This window comes from Megascapheus bottae, chromosome 16, assembly GCF_031878675.1.
Source record: "Megascapheus bottae isolate mThoBot1 chromosome 16, mThoBot2.hap1, whole genome shotgun sequence".
NCBI classification, from domain to species: Eukaryota; Metazoa; Chordata; class Mammalia; order Rodentia; family Geomyidae; genus Megascapheus; species Megascapheus bottae.
In genome coordinates this window covers 25,902,769-25,919,807 of record NC_143524.1, presented here as the reverse complement: position 1 = coordinate 25,919,807, position 17,039 = coordinate 25,902,769, and the positions used below count along the sequence as shown (strand labels likewise).

General features: G+C 43.2%; 1 protein-coding gene across 6 annotated transcripts in view; it reads right to left on the bottom strand.

Moving 5' to 3' along the window:
- Positions 1-17,039, bottom strand: part of Bdnf (brain derived neurotrophic factor) — a 58,371-nt gene that overhangs the window by 26,967 nt on the left and 14,365 nt on the right. The window contains exon 1 of one of the 6 annotated variants that reach the window (XM_090347973.1): positions 7,325-7,520. The exons of the other annotated variants lie outside the window; for them this stretch is intronic. The gene's annotated coding sequence lies outside the window, so the exon portion shown is untranslated. Of the gene's footprint in view, positions 1-7,324; positions 7,521-17,039 lie in introns of those variants that run through there. 6 annotated transcript variants of the gene reach the window in all.

Genomic DNA, 17,039 nt, shown 5'->3' with positions numbered 1-17,039 from the left:
TATCCCAGTATCTTCCATTTAAGTAGATGTAACTGATCCAGTTTCTACCACCGAGCAGAATGTCAGCAATGCCTGCTGGCTTCATGTTTCACTATGATAAGTGTATCACCTGTGTCTTCAGACACATCCTCCCTCAGCCAACCACAGCGCTGGATGTACTTTCCCAAGATTATGTAATAGAGAACACCTAGGAGAGTTGGGTCTAGGAATGTGGCCTGGGATTTTGCCCAGAATTATGAATGCAGCACTCTCTCGACCTTCAGATTGTTTGTCATGCAAAAGAAATTTGCCTGTGTTTAAAAACACATTCAAGAAACAAGTGAACATATGAAAAGAGAGAAATTTTCCTCAATTTGGACCTCATTCAGTTCCCTAAGGCAGAAAGAGGCAGTAGAAAATGCAACTGGTGAGGTACATAGATGATCCAACACCTAGACTGAATTCTGTGCAGCAAAAATATAACTGAATGAGAGGTTCTCTCTCTCTTTACATAACATTATATTGGGGGGGTCCTTTTTCCGAATAAGAAAGTTTTCAACACTTGATTGCTTCTATGAATGGCACACAGACCATATAATGGTTTTCTTGGGAGACACAGGGGAGAATGATGAAAGGGATGATATCCATCAAGATGTATTATATTCACAAACTGAGAAGATGAATTGAAACCCCTTTGTACAACCACTTAAAGATAATAAAACAACTCAAAATAATGTGTTTATTTGGTTAGCATGCTCTCTGTTTTCTGTTTGCCAGAAATTGGCAGAAATTTATGACGTACTTTATCTCAGTCCCGGAAGCACCAGAATTACTCTCTTCACTAGCATCCAAAAGGCATTTCAAAGACAACCCACCAGTAAGCTTACAGTTGCTATCTAAATCATCTCTAACATTTCAAACCTCCTAAACATAACTTTGTGAGTGAATCAAATTATACATAAGAAAATTTAGAACTAAGCTAGCGAAATGACTTCTATAATAGATACCAAGGAAGAAAAAAATAAGTATTCTATTTTTTGTTATATTTAGGTAGTTGTGCAAAGGATTATCATTCAATATGTCAGTTTATAAGTACAATGCATCTTCTTCAATACCACACATTTGATCATTCTTTCTCATCCCTCCCAACCCCCACAGATCAAAAAATAAGTATTATTAAATATATTTCCTCTCATTTCTACCTTCCTGCCAGAAAATGAATATATATTTTCCCAGTTATATAGTCCTTTGGTTGCCTATATCACTAGTCAGAATCTGAAGCAAGCACTAAGAAATTTGTTTGTTTAAGAACATTTAGCAAAATGCCTCTTGGGCCACCAACCTTATCTCGAATGCTACCATGGAAGCATGTAAAATAGAATCAAATGCTGGTTTTGTCACCTGGGATTCTGCCCCATTTGTACTGGGTTCTAGGCTCCATCCATAGTGTAGTGTTTTGCTGATTGGATCACACATGTGTTTTTATCTGTTCTAAGAGTAAGGCTATTCTTACCATCTTACACTTTGCTCCTGTTTCTTACTTTTTCTCTGCATTTAAAATCCTGCTACACACACACACACACACACATACATATGCATATGTACATATGTATATGCGTGTGTGTATATATATACACACACATATACCTATATCTCCCTCCATTTTATTCTTAAGTCTTCTCAAGTCATTGAAGTTAAAATTAGATCAGAGATCAAAGGCATTCTTAATGTTCTCTCTACTCCATTTATTTGGTGTTATTGTATCTCAGAAAGTGTAATGAATTGCCTGTGGCAAATGGATAAAATCAGAACCTTTGTACTCCATGCTAAAATAGCACATACCCTAAAAAATAATAAATGTTAAAAAAATGACTTCCTGGCACTCTACATGTGGCTACTACTTTTAAAGGCTAAAAGGGTTGTGTGTGTGTGTGTGTGTGTGTGTCTGTCTGTCTGTCTGTCTGTCTTTCTAACTGTTGGTTTTAAATTTTTATGTACAATTCCAAATGTACCTTCTCCTCCTTTCTCTCCTTATTTTCTTCACACACCCACCCCATCTATAAATGTGCTTATTAGGTCAGAGGAAATCCTGGGGCCTGTAGCCTTGGAAGATGGCTCATTTGGAAGGAGAAATGGTCTTTGGCTGGTAAAGCTGGTGATTCTGTTCTCTAGGTGGCACTATTACTTCAATTTTTTATGAATTGTGTAGCATAATTTGAAATTTTGCTCCCCTTAAATGCCAATGATACACATCTTAATTCTATGCCTAATAGTGATAATTAAACAACAAGTTGCCAGTTTAGGTTTGTTTTAATAAATCAACATGAAGTACAGCACTTAAAAACAAAAAGAATCAGGCAATCTTATGTATTTCAATGCTTAGATTGTCTGGGAATTAAGAAATTCTCCTTTGCTGGTACCCCTCCCTCCAAAAATAAAGAGGCATGTCAAAAACACAGAGGGTCATCATAAAGTTTCAGTCAGACCAAAGGAACCAAGATGAAAGGGGAGTTAAAAGCTACTGGGTTCTGCAAGCTTTCAAAATCAGAACATTACTACCATGACAACCAATGAAAAGTCCTTTCAAGTGAAGCTTTGGGGAAACTACGTAAGATTCGTTACTCTCTGGGCTCTTTGGAAATAAACTTTTACTTTATTAGGGCTGTCACTGAAGCTTGTAAATTTATGTACCCCTCCCCTCCATCATTCTCTCATCCCAAATTCATTTAATGCAAGCCATCCTTAAACTTCAGGCAATCTGTGACTGCAAATCTCAGGGCAGTGAGCAACCTCTTACCATCCAGTGTATTTAATCAGGTTTATCTTACCAGTATATCAGTGTCACAGTTCCTATTTGAACATTTATGTGGAAATGAAACTTTCCAGACTTCAAACCAAACACATTTTACAGAAAAGAATATTTAGAAACATTCTATTTAGAAAACGTGTCTGATGATGCCTCCCCAACTCCAAACAATTTTCCAATGTCAACACAGGTCTAATGAGTGCTACTTTTTAATTTGTGAATAACAATGACTCCATGTACTCACTACTTAGGTCACAGTTTTTCTGAGTCTTTAGTATTAGCATTTTGGAAATGTAGTGATATATTTAAGTGCAAAATTAAATGCTTCTGTGCCTTAATTATAAGTTTCAGGGGTCTCTCAGGACATGCAAACCTAGGCTTAGAAGCACCAAAACCTTCCTAATGTTTCCCAGAATTAAGTCCCACATGCAAATACCATACGGATTTCATTTGCCACCAGCATTTATTGCTTCACATTGCTCCATACAAGACAGAGTAAATGGAAGCAGGATGTAGCAGCCAGTTTGCTCAGTTATTCATGCTTCTTATTCGTCCTAATAAAGGAAACGTATCACGACATAACTTCCTGTGATTCTCGACCAAATGATAACTTTCTCCATGAAACAACAACCCACTTTGTAAACCTAGAATTCTCTTCTGATTCCTCTTTCAAATACAATTCGCAGTTTGAGATCACGGAGCCTGCCAGTGGCTGAATTGCTGCAGTGGATGGATGAGAGTCCTTCAATTAAGCAGCAATTTTGCAATTAGTGGAAACCAAACGCACCATAACAAGTGTTTGAAAACAAGTTGAGACAAGTGAGCAATTACCATATTAAAGGGATATGTTCCCTTGCAGTGGGCTAGAAGAGCTGCTTATGCAAACTGAATTTAAAGCCTAGCACACAAGGAGACAGATGAAAGCTGAAAGTTACTTCTGACCATTAAATTCAGTATCATGGACAACTGAAATGGGAAACATTTTCATAAAAGAGAATCGGGATTTAGCTGTCATCTCCTCTCCAAGCTCGCTGTTTTCACTCAGGAAGTCTGAAATTCTTTCTCTCTCCTCTGGAGCTAACTTACTAAATCTTAAAACTTTAATGAGTTACTTGTACATGACTTTTCCATTGTGTGTGTCTTCAAATGTCTGGGTGTTTAGTAGAAGATTATGTCCAAGATATCTAAAGCTTCTGTCTCTGTTATATTTCACAAGTTCATTACTCTGATATAGAGGGAAGGTGTGGGGGGGGGGGTGAGGAGGGAGAGGGAAAGGGGGGGAGGGGAGGAGAAAGACATGCTTCCAGAGCATTTTAAAAGATGAGTGTAAGAAAAAGTAAACAAACTCTTTGCTATATTATCAGGTGAGTGTGCTCAACTGGCTCTGTATGCTGAGCTCCAAACCGGAGTTATTTATATTGAAACAAAATGAGATTATCAATCATCTACATTTTGACTATTAGAAAGCTGGGACTCTTAAAAGATTCCAGGAAGAAGAGAATAGCTTATGTTCTAATGGTCCCACTTTAAACAGGAAGCCAATACCGTAGAGCCAAGATTGCAGAAATTTGCATTTACATTAACATGACATCCCCTTCCTGGTGAGTCAAATTAAGCAGCAATACTCCACCACCATTCTCACCTCCCATAGACCATGATGAGATTTAAGCCATTGATTTCCTTAGTCTGAGGACATTATTGCATCTAGGCAAATGGTAATTTATTTACTTATTCATTTTTCCTTTTGTTTGCAACTAAAACATACACTGGAAGGACATCATAAACCAGAATTCTAAATGCTTTAAGTGTTGGATACTCAAATATTGACACACTGTCCTCTTAACTGGTCTTACACATCACCTCAAAATAAATGGCATTTCTACTTAGCAGCTCTGCTCTGAATGGGCCATGACAGGCTCTAAAGGTATGTGAAAAATTACTGTTTAAAATGTGATGTCTAAGTGTGTCTGCAATGTTCTAGTGCTTCAAAACATGTCCGTAAGTCTTGTTTATCTGGAAATCATTTCTTTCTGCTTATATCATTTATAAATAGAAAATGTTCTGTAATAACTTAAAATAGTTCTATATACATAATAGCTTCTCATGTCATAACACTATTGGTCTATATTTACCAACATTTATCTCATTTTGCAAAATAAATTACAAGAGCAAAAAGACTCGATGCTCCTGGAATTCCAGTAATGGTAACCAACGTGTTTCAAATTCCAGTAAAGGTTATGGTTACATTTCAACAAGTGTCTCTTTACTTTCTTTTTACCTCTGCTGCTAGTTCAGAGGTAAACTCAGGGTGGGGGGAAAAAGTTTTAAGCCAAATGAGGGGACAGGTTTGTGGTTGTTTTTAAAGGGGTGCTGGCTCGCCAGAACCAATTGTCATGGTGTAATTTCAGCGCCCCATGAGATTTATTCATTTCATGACCTTCTCTATCTCCAACCCCAAAATGATCATCTTATGCGAGATAAACATTGACGGCTGTAATGTTTAGCCGAAATAAAACTGTAATTACATCTCGATAAATAAAACGGTCAAAACGAAGCGTGTCAAATTGTAAGACCCTAATGGCTTTTGACTTTGGAACTCACATTTATTATAGAAAGTTTACATAGAAATAGAAAGTTTAATGGAAAGTTAAAAAAGAAACCATAACCAACGTCTCCAGTTATATACCACGTTGCTTTAAGAGATAACTGTAATTTGAAGAAATAATAAACACTCAGAAATATGCTTTTCGTTGCTTCTGGCCAAGAACATTCCTGCATTCTTGTCAGAAAAGTGTACACGGCTCAGAATCGCAAGGTACTCGGGAGAACCCCAAAGACGATACAGGAATCCTACCAAGTCCATGAACCCAACTTAGCTGTTCAAAAACACCCCAAGGGGCAGTAAAGCTTCCTCCGCCCCCCCCCGCCGTCCCCCCCTCCGCCCATTGGAGCCACACAATCAAGAACCAAGACCACCAGCAGCTGGTCAGCAGAGGCATTCAACAAGTCCCACCTACCAGCGCCCTGGAGGGGGGGGGGAATCCCGCAAAACTCCGCAGCCACCACTGCCCCGCCCCCAGCCTCCCCCGCCCCCCTCCCCTCTGCCCCCTTAGCCGCTGCCTTCGTCTGCGAGGCCAGCAGAGGGCGCCCTCCACCTTCCTTAGGTACGCTTTCCCGGGCGTCCCCCACTCCCCTTCCCCCTCCCTCCCTCCCTCCCTCCCTCCCTCCCTCCCTCCCTTCTTTCCTTCCTCCTCCTCCTCCTCCTCCTCTTCCTCCGCCCCCCCACACCCGGCTCGCTGGTCCCCCCCGGGCCACCCCCGACGCACGCACACACAGCATCCTCCTCCAATCTTGACTCCAGTTCGCCCCTCAACAGCTTGTGCCTTTTTCCCTTTAGAGAACCCCAACTTCGGACAATTTCCTCTTCTTCCCACCCCCCAGCCCCATCACCACCACCACCACCACCACCACCCCGGACCACCAGCCACAAAGCCTCCAGCCCTAGGCTATTCTCTGCAGTCTCAATCCACACCCCCCTCCTCATTTATCTAGCATCCTGGCCCTGAATCCTCTCCAACCACCACCACTCCCACCCACTACCCTCCCCCCAAAAAAAGACCGATCAGCGCGCGCGCGCCCACACACACTCACCTATTTCATGAAAGTCAAAACTTTTTATGCCCGTGGGGGGGGGGAGTTGGGGAGGTGGGGGGTCCCCAAAGAGAGGCGCGCAGCAGAATCGGGAGAGTTGGGTACGGCCTGCCCCGGGGAGTTTCATAGACCCATTCAGGGCCGAGTGGCAGGCAAGCCGCCCGCCCTCACCACCACCCCCCTCCTCCCGCATCCCACCTCTCCCCAAGTTTTCCAGGCGACGTGGGGCGGCCTCGGACGGCTCGGTGCGCTTGGGTTCTCACCTCCAGGAACGCAGGCAGGGCGCAGGCAAGCGCGGGACGCGCAGACCCCGCCGCCCCACCACACCTCGCCCCGGCCCCAACCCGAGCGCACGGGTCCACAAGCCCAGGGAGAAGGGGTTCGCCTCCCGGTCCCGACACCTCGTCCTCGGCCAGCCGCCCCCCTCCCACCCCTACACACACACACACACACACACACACACACACACACACACACACACACACACACACACACACACGACACCGGCCACGGCCGCCCTGCGAATGGCTCTTACGCCCTCTCCTCTTCTGGAGGAAGACTTCGGGGATCCCCGGGAAGCCGTCTTGGCTCCCACGACGCCACCCCGAGTGGCGTCGCTCCTCTTCGGCCTGCGCCCTCCCACTTCGGGGATCCCCCCCTGGGGTAGAGCCTCCCCACCCTGGATGGTGAGAGGTGCTCCCCAGCGGGCACTCCAGCGCTCCTACTCCGGGAGGAGAGGGCGACGGCCGCGGTCCGTCTCACCACAACTTCGTGATGACCCCCCCACACACACACCCCAAGCCAACTTTCCCCCCCTGGGGTTCCCGCATCGACTCCATTGCTCCCACACACACCAACCCCCCTCCCCCAAATCCGGCGGTCGCCTACCTCGGGGTCCACACCACGCTTTCGGATCCCCAGTCGCGGAGTCACATCGTCGTCGCGCTCCTGGCTCCGGCGTCCAGCCCGGGTCCCCGTGGTGGACGTCCCACAGCGGGCACCCGGCAGCAGCAGCAGCCCCGGCCGCGGCAGCGCTGGCCACTGCGGTGCCAATGTCTCATCCAAGCTTCCCGGAGGGGAGCCGGGGGGCGCGCCGGACCGGCGTCTCGGCCGGGCCCCGGAGCCCGGAGCGCGGCGGGGGTGCGCGGGACGGCGGACGGGCGGGGGCGCCCCGGCGCGGCGGCGGCGGCTGCGGCGACGACGACGACCCGAAGCTCCAGCCTGAGCCGCGCGCCCTGGGCAGACATTATTTAGCTCTTCGGTTGAGCTTCGATTGGTCAAACGGCGCCGCCCCCATCCCCTCCCCCCTCCCTCCCCCTCCCTCCCCTCCACCTCCATCCCCCCTCCCCCCTCACCGGCTCGCTCGCGCTACCGACACTCGTTCCCGGCGGCCGCTTAAAGGGAACGCCGCGCCTTTTCCTCTCCTAGGCTCAGCCCCCCCCCACCCCGGGGACCCCTCTCCAGGCGCCTCGTACCCACCCATCCTGCGCTCCAGCTCTCCAGGAGGAGAGGGGGCGGGAGCCAGGCCACCCACCCTGCGACCCCCGGGGTCTGCGCCTCTGAGGGATGTCCTCAAGGCTTTGGAGAGAGGTGGTCGAGCCCCACAAATTCTGGGGATCCCTTCGTTGTGCTGAAATCCCCCCCACCCCACACTGGGCCCCCCCTCGAAGAAAGCGAGTGTGAATCGCACACGTCGAGGGCTCATTCCCCAGTAAGGCAGCACCCCCCACCCCCGGTACCTAACTTCTGGGGCTGGCGTCCTCCCCCCCCCCCCATCCCCACCACTTTCCCGGACTACGGAGAACACCTTCCCGCACCTTTGCGCACGGGCGGAGCGCGAGCACCCCGGGGGGAGGGGGAAGGGGGAGGGGAGAGGGTTTGGACCGCACGCGGTGGACGCGATTGGTGGACGCCCCGCTACCTTAACCATGCCGGCTTAAACAGAGTTCGCGCACTGACCTCTCCCGAGTTAGCCTAATAGGAATTCAATCAAGATAATAACAGCATTCTTTATTCATGAACGCCCGCCGGATAACGTTACACCGAGTTACACGCTCCAGCCAGGAAGCCCCGGCAGTGACAGACCTCACTGAAGCCATGCATGTTTCCCAGCAGACCAAACGAGGGGTGCGGGATGGGGGAGGGCAGGGAGGGGGCGAGAAAGGAGAGGGGAGGGGAAAGAGAGATACACTTAAAAGAAAGAAAAGCAACCCACCTTTTACAGCCACTACTTGTCAAAGTCAACATCAAGGCAGCAGCTGTGGGGGGAAGATTTCAGCCCCAAAACTCACAGACCCCTGAGATATATAGATATATATGATATATATATGTATATATATATATATTCCCCACCTTTCTTTTGGTTCAAAAGGAGGGATGGGGGTGGGGGGCGAGTCTTTGGTGCCCGGCACAATACTCCTGTTCTGCAGCAAAGAAGTTAAATTATTGATAGTGGAAATTGCATGGTGGAGGTAATACTCGCACCCCTTGAGCGAGGAAGCTCCATTTGATCTAGGCAGACTCCGGGAGATTTCATGCTAGCTCTCTGGGGTGGGGGTGGGGGTTGGAGTGGGGTGGGAGTGGTGGTGGAGTGGTGGAGAGGGTGGGGGGGAGGCGGTGCGAGCAGTCCTCTCCAGTGAATGGGAGAGTAGGTGGGAGTCCACGAGAGGGCTCCACGGTGCCTTGACGCGCGCTGTCATATGATACCTCCGCTGCCTCGAAATAGACACTCCAGTGCACGAATTACCAGAATCAAAATTCAGCGCATTTAAAATGATACATCTTTTATTAGAAGAGTTCCGTTCCAGGGCAGTCATTGCAAGCTCTTGCAGATGTTTGTTTTTTTATTTTTATTTTTTTATTTTCTTTCATTGCCAGCCCTAGCAAACTTACAACATAGAAACCAGACCTTCTGAAGAATGAATCCTGGCAGCCAAGAAGAGGCAGACAGACAGACAGACAGACAGACAGACACACACACACACACACACACACACACACACACACACACAGAGATAACTACATAAATATATAGATACACAGATGCTAGAGAAACAAGTTATATATGTATATGTATGTGTGTATGTATAAATGTATATGCATAGGTATATATATGTAAGCATGTACCTGTATATATACTTGCTTTAACCAGAAGTGGGGGCAGTGATTGGGTTGAGAGAACAATTTGTTATTCCTCTCCATCCTCTATAGAAGAATAGGGTTGTCTTCCTGGTCCTTATTTTGCCTGTGACCAAGACCCTTGGAGAAAACTTTACATGGCAAGGAGCCAGAAAACTATTTTCAATAAGCCATTTGATGATCTCTGTCTCCTGTCTCCCTGGCTTCCTGCTTTAAAGCTGAATGTTCTTCTCAGCTACTCCAACCACTACCTACAAGACTAGGATGGACATTAAGATTTAGAAGAAAAAAATGTGAAGTTTTTCCCCAAATTAGGCTCCAGTGAGGTATAGGAGAGGGAGCAGAGTGCAGGAATTAGCATTTAAATAAGCATCCTTAGCAATTCCAAGACAGACAATCTGAAGTGACATTTGGGGAAACATTCCCTCAGGGACGCAAAGCTGGCAATTATAGGAAAACCTTCCCCTCAAAGTTCAGTTTAGTGGGTACTACTGTGTGTGTGTATGTGTGTGTGTGTGTGTGTGTGTATGTGTGTGTGTGAGAGAGAGAGAGACAGAGAGAGAGAGAGAGAGAGAGAGAGAGAGAGAGAGAGAGAGAGAGAGAGAGAGAGAGAGAGCGCGAGCGCATTTTTCTGTAATCTCAAAAGGGATTGAACTAAACGTTGCTAAGACTCATTGCTGTAAGAATTCCCCTACACAGTCTAACATTAATTTTGGTAAAAGGAAAGACTTATAAACAATTTCCTTTCCTGGAGACCTTCTTGTGGTTATCCAGAAGGCACTGTTGAATATACATTATTGCATACTGGGTTCAATTTGCCTCAGGGTTGGCAAATAGCAAAAGGAATTCACTCCTATTAGCTATTTTGGAGCTTTAAAAAAATGTTTTTTTTGCTTTTGTTTTTGTTCTGGTTGGATAAATGAAGAGCCTGAGACTCATGGCTACAAAGTAATTTACTCAAGATCACTCACACAGGGAAAATGTCAGAGACAAGGCTTCAATGAACTCAAGAACTCCAGCTAGAAACACCCCTGTTCCTCCTCTCCCCTTCCCCTTCAGTAAGTAGAGCTAACTGTTCCTTGGAAGTGTTAGCAGAATGTGTGATCATTCAGAGTGCCTTTGCAAATTGTTGGTCTAAATAGTCAAGTTATTCAAATATATGCATATTCTTAGAGTGTCACACATTTAGCTTTGCACCTCTGTCAACTTGATGGAGCACATGATCAATACAAACTCCCCTACAGACAGATGGTGGAGTTTATTGTGGAATAGTCAATGTATGTGAATTGTGCAGGGTAACCAGAGAGCAACAAGGACAGAGGACCTGAAGCTGGGTGTGGCCATCTAAAAAACTCTCTGTATCCTGTTCCCAGGGTATATATGTAGGGTGGATACAAACATAAGGTCATCTTGTGTATTGCAATTTAAGAAGGTATATTTTTGAAGTAAATACTCATATCTCTGTATAAGGACTGGAATCATCTCAACTGAGACGTTTAAGGATTAACTTTATGTTTGAGTCTCATTGATGCTTAACTTTCCAACTTTAAATTTGCTAGGAAATGAGTTCTGTTCCCAAGTTTCAAAACTCAGTTATACTTTCCATTATAACATAATATAATATATATAGCACATTGATGTCCAGACTCTGCTACAATTCTCTATACTGCCTGGTTAGAAGTTGGAGCAAGCCTTTTACTTGCTGAATCCTTCTTGATCTGTCAGAATTTGTGCTCATTTCTGAGGCTGTGATTGGATAGATGAGTCTAGGGCCAATCATCTTGTTCCTATTCTCCCTCGATATTATAGAAATAAATGTTTGTATCTTCACTTTCCAGTGTGTGGTGCAGTTTCACTGAGAAAGACAGAAAAGTCAGAAAGGCAAGAAATATGTGGAAATAAAAGATCAAATATCAATTCAGACAAGCCTTACAAAATTGACTTCTTTATAGTTTGGGGCATTTCTAACTTTCTAATTTGTGTTTGATTTCCCAAACAGTAAGAGATCAAACCCAACACTTATCTATTAGCAATAAGGTGACATTCCTACATTGGAAACAATGAAGCCAAGATAAACTAAGCACCATTGCCTTGCTTTGTTTAATTCAGATTGTGTGTGTGTGTGTGTGTGTGTGTGTGTGTGTGTGTGTGTGATCAAACCTTTACAAAAAGTTTCTTTTCTTTTCTTTTAAATGGGGTCTCTCCAAAAACATGAGAAGGGGTATCAATGTATGAGAAGTAATGCACCTACTACCGGGCGAATGTAACTGTAACTCCTCTTTACATTACCCCAACAATAAAAACTTTAAAATTATAAACAAATAAATAAATAAATAAATGGTGTCTATCAAGAGTATTTTTTCTTAATTCTTCTTAAAGACTGATGTCTGACATAATAGCTAGCTTGAGAGCAAAGATGAAAAGTTTATATGACAATTTTATCTGTCATTTAAAAGGGGGGGGGGCTGGGAGTGGTAGCTCACACCTGTAATCTAGCTACTCAGGAGGATGAGATCTGAGGGTCTCAGATCAAGGTTCAAAGCCAGCCCAGGCACTAAAGGACACGAGACTCTTATCTCCAATTAACATCTAGAAAACGGAAAGTGGGGCTTGGTTCAAGGGTAGGTCGGTAGCCTTGAGCTGAAGAGCTCAGGGACAATGCCCAGGCTAAATTCTAACTCCATGTACCACAAAAAAAAAAAAAAAAAGGAGGAGGATGGAGACAGGTGCTGGTGGCTCCTGCCTATAATTCTAACTACTCAGGAAGGTGAGATGGCAAGGTTTCAGTTCAAAGCCAGGCCAGGCAGGAAAGTCCATGAGACTCTTACCTCCAATTAACCACCAGAAAAGCAAAAGCGGAGCTCAAAGCAGTGGAAGAGTAGCCTTGAGCAAAAGAGCTCAGGGAGAGTGTATGCCCTGGCCCTGAGTTCAAGCCCCACAAGTGACCAAATAAAAGAAAAAAGGAAAGAAAAAAAAAAGAGGGAGAGGGGAAAAAAAGCTTGAAAAGGTTACTTATGTCACTTTTGTGAGATTTTGAAAATTATCTTTAAATTTGTGTCTCTATTTCTTCACAGTTCTGGTTGAATACTACCCTAACCTAATGTCCCAGGAGCATCAATAGTAGGAAGAAATGTGACTAACTCATCTACGCTTGTCAGGAAACAGAAACTAATCCTCATTACCCAAATGGGAATGGAGGCAGTAGGCTCAGATGTGACTTTGTCATATTTTTTTCTATTAATACTTTTAATTGGCTGAGGTCAGGTCTACTATCATTATCAACATTTTATGTTTAATTATGTTTACTTAAGTTTCCTAGTTACTTGTGCTTTCAGTCTTCCTTGCAAAAATAAATAAATAAGTAAAACTCTAAAACTCCCTAGTATCAAATGAATTGGCCTACAACACTAATGAACATTGGGAATCAATAATGAAAATAGGGGAAACAAACAGAGAAGCAATCTTGTTCTCAAATTCGTTCTGTGTGACTTTTAATTCCAAAGGCTCAACACAAGCTTGAACTGTACTGGTTATCCTCCTTGAAATCACTGAACAATACCTGCCATGAGCAAGTCCTTAAGAAAGAAATCATTGCCATACTCATTGGTAGTAGTTCTCTGTAAACATTTTATAAACCACAAGAATCTCTCGATATCATACTTAAATGGGACTTAATTGGTCAACATCTGTAACAGAAGTTATGCATCCAGGAAAGGCTATTAGTGTCCAACAAAAGCCAGGAACCACAGAAGAAAGTTTTAGAAGGTCCCAGATTTGGAGTACAGAACAAGAGGGTAGAAAACTGACCCCATCTAGGATATTTGACTAAATCAAGAAAAAAAAATACATAAAAATCATTAAAGATTGCTGAGGCTAACCTCTCAACCCATATGAGAGTCATCAACTCAGAACCCAAAGGACTTACCAGATTTGCCTTGACAACATTTGAAAAGCAACAAAGAAAAATGGACATACCCATTGTACATAACATCCAGGCTTCCTTTTGAGATAAGGTCTCTCTAACTTTGTTACCTGGACTGGCCCTAAACAATAAGGCTCCTGAATTGCTGGAATCCCCAAGAAGGAGCTATCAGGGTGGTGCCTTCTTACTAGACTTTTATTTTTTTTTTATTTTTTATTTTTATTTTTTGCCAGTCTTGGGCTTGGGCTCAGGGCTTGAGCACTGTTCATGGACTTTCTCAAGGCTAGAGCTCTATCACTTGAGCCTCAGCACCACTTCCGGCTTTTTTCTATGTATGTGGTACCGAGGAATCGAACCCGGGTATTCGTGCATGCTAGGCAAGCACTCTACCACTAGGCCAAACTCCCGGCCCATAGACTTTTATTTTTTAAGACTCATCTGGATGGAATCTTGAGAGATCTTCACTTTTGCAGCACCATCACTACAGACTAGAGAAATAGACTGTGTGCCTTTCCTTTTAGGGACTTCACTACAGTACAGCAAGACTAGAGCTTGAAAACTACTACTTGTAACATATTCTTGTTCTTGTGGCAATTTATATCTTATTTCATTTCGTTCAATCTTTATGAAGATGGAGAACAGCTGCGTACTGTCCTCCTGTTATTAAGTCACCACTCCAACTTTTCTCATTGCAAGAGATCAGATCTCACCACCTTCTTCATACACTCCAACTTCCAACCCATTAATCATTTCCCTAGGTCTACTCGGGACCTCCGCCAAAGTCTTCATATTCTTCTGAAAATATGGAGCCCTGGACAAGACATGTGTGTGAGATTATCCAGGGTTCAGGAAACATGGGAGTCGTGAATTATCTGAACGCAGCTGCTGGGAAAAACTAAAGGGAAGATTCAGTCAGATTGACAAATCCTTTCCTTGCTAGTTGGGCGACACAGTGGTTGCTTAATAAAAGGATGAGTCTTCTTATCAAAGCTGTGTCTTTTATTCCTTAGCTTGTAAGCAAAGCTTTTTCCTTTTTTTTTTTTCCCAAATAAAACACTTGTGAATATGATACTTAGTTTCTACTCCCCTGGAACAAAATTGTTTAAGGATAAGTGGAGTTGTTTTTTGTTTTATTTTTTCCTCTGTTATACTTAATATCTCTAGTTACAAGCCTGTAACTTAAACTGGAGGAGTACTTATGCATTCTCTGGGGGCTATATACTGATACAATTTCTCTAAGAACATAAAAATCTACGAAACACTACCCAAGTTTTGAAATGTTCACTTTTTTGTGAATTTAAACATTGTTTTAAAAAAGGCAATATGGAGCTGGGAGCATGGCCTAATGGTAAAGTGCTTGCCTCGCATGCATGAAGACCTGGGTTCGATTCCTCGGTACCACAAAAGCCAGACGTGGTGCTGAGCCTCCAGTGGTAGAGCTCTAGCCTTGAGTAAGTCCAAGGACAGTGCTCAGGCCCTGAGCTCAAGCCCAAAACTGGCAAAAAAAAAAAAAAAAAAAAAAAAAAAAGTTGAGAAGTAAAGTAGATTGGAGAGTGAATGGGGAGGAGTATGCATTTGAGTTCCAAGACCCCCTGAATCGATTTTATTTATTACTTTAGTTACCTATAACTTATGTATTTATAACTCACTTTTGTGCTATGTAGGCAATAAGAAGGGAGTCTGTGTATGTATGTGTGTGTGCACATTCATGTATGTGTGTATGTATAAATAGGATGATATGTGATTAGATATCCAATTTTGGAAATCCGATGTTAGTGTCACAAAATTAAATATATTTCCAGGCCGCAAACACAGACTACAGTCATTTTTGCTCAAGACAGCTTCTATGCTAAAATTGAAAAAAAGACTCAACAATTTCTTTATCCCTAAATTTCACGCTTCTCCCAAACGCAGTCAACTGTTTTACATTGAGGATTTTTCATTTCACAGCTGTGTTTTCTTGAAGGCCTTGGGAAGAATGAATCAAAGGTTTAGCCATCAATTTACCTTTTTAATTAAAAAAGTATTCTCAGTGTAAACAATTGAAGCTAGCTTTGCAAGGCTTGTTGCTTTAACATTGATGCTGAATGTGGACTTAAATTTCCATTCACACATGATAAACATATTCTCATAGCATGACAAGCAGATTGTGGGTGTAGATCATGTTAGAGCTACTTTGCAAGCCAAATTCCTAGTGCCTTCCATTTTGTCTGCACACAGAAACTAATTAGAGTAAAGTGAGTAAAAATAAGCTGTAGTCCATAAAGACAATCATGCCAATCTAAAGAGTGCCAGTTTCTCTAAAATGTGTCCAGGTTTGACAAAATTTTGACTATTTGCTAGGCTAATATCTTCCTAATTTTACTTTTTATCATTGTAGTTTTAGAAATTCATGTTGTCATTTTATGATTTCGGTTTCTGTTCCTAGAAAAAAATTTATAAAATACCTAATGTAACTTTAGTTCATTGATGTTTATAACAGTACTACTTTAGGATGAGATTTAATAAGAAAAGTTAATCACAAAGGCAGAGTTAGATGGATAGATGTTATATAAAGAACAACAACAAAAAGAAATAAAAACCCTAAAGCATACTTCTTTGGAAATTGATAGTTTAAAATATAAATTCTAAATTAGCAACCATTTCCTAATATTTCTAAGGAATCTTAATAAATACAAGTAATTTTAGAATTCCTCTTTGTATGTATTTTTTTATTATTTTAAAGGGTCAGGTTTGTTTTTTGAGGGTTTTATTTTTTATGTATGAGAGTTTGAACTCAGGGCCTTCTACAGGCACTGGAGCCCCTAAGCCATATACCAAATCCATTTTGCATTAATTACTCTATTGATAGGGCCTTATTTTTTTGCCCAGATGGTCTAGATCACAATCCTCCTATTTACACTTGATACACAGCTGAGATGACAGGCCTGCGCCCACCTCACCCAGTGTTTAGCTTTTATTCATGTGTTGAGATAGGGTCTCATAAACTTTTGCTTAGGCTGATCTCAAACCAAGCTGGCCTTCCAAACTCCATCTCCCAAGGAGCTAGGATCCTCATATCCAACATAAACTGGGTTTTCAACTAAAATGACATAAAGCTACTAGCAGATATTAGATAAGAAAACCATAGGTGGTAATTTTAAAATATAAGGTCATATTATAGACCTTGGCTATAATCTCTCCTTGGCTAGTATTTTAATCAGTATAAAGAACTTACAGGTTTCCAGAAAGATTAAAACAGTCAGGTGCCAGTGGCTCATGCCTTTAATACTAGCTACTCAGAAGGCTGAGATTGAGGTTGGAGGCATGGTTCACGTGGTGGAACACCAGCCAATGAAGGAAAGTGTCAGATGTTAAGTTCAAATCCTAGTCTTGGGCAAAGAAAGTAGGGGAGGGAGAAGGAGGGGAGAACATGAAGAAAGAAGGAAAGAAGGAAGGAAGGAGGGAAGGAAGGAAGGAAGGAAGGAAGGAAGGAAGGAAGGAAAGAAGGAAGGAAGGAAAGAAGGAAGGAAGAAGGGAAGGATGGAAGGGAGGAAAACCAGA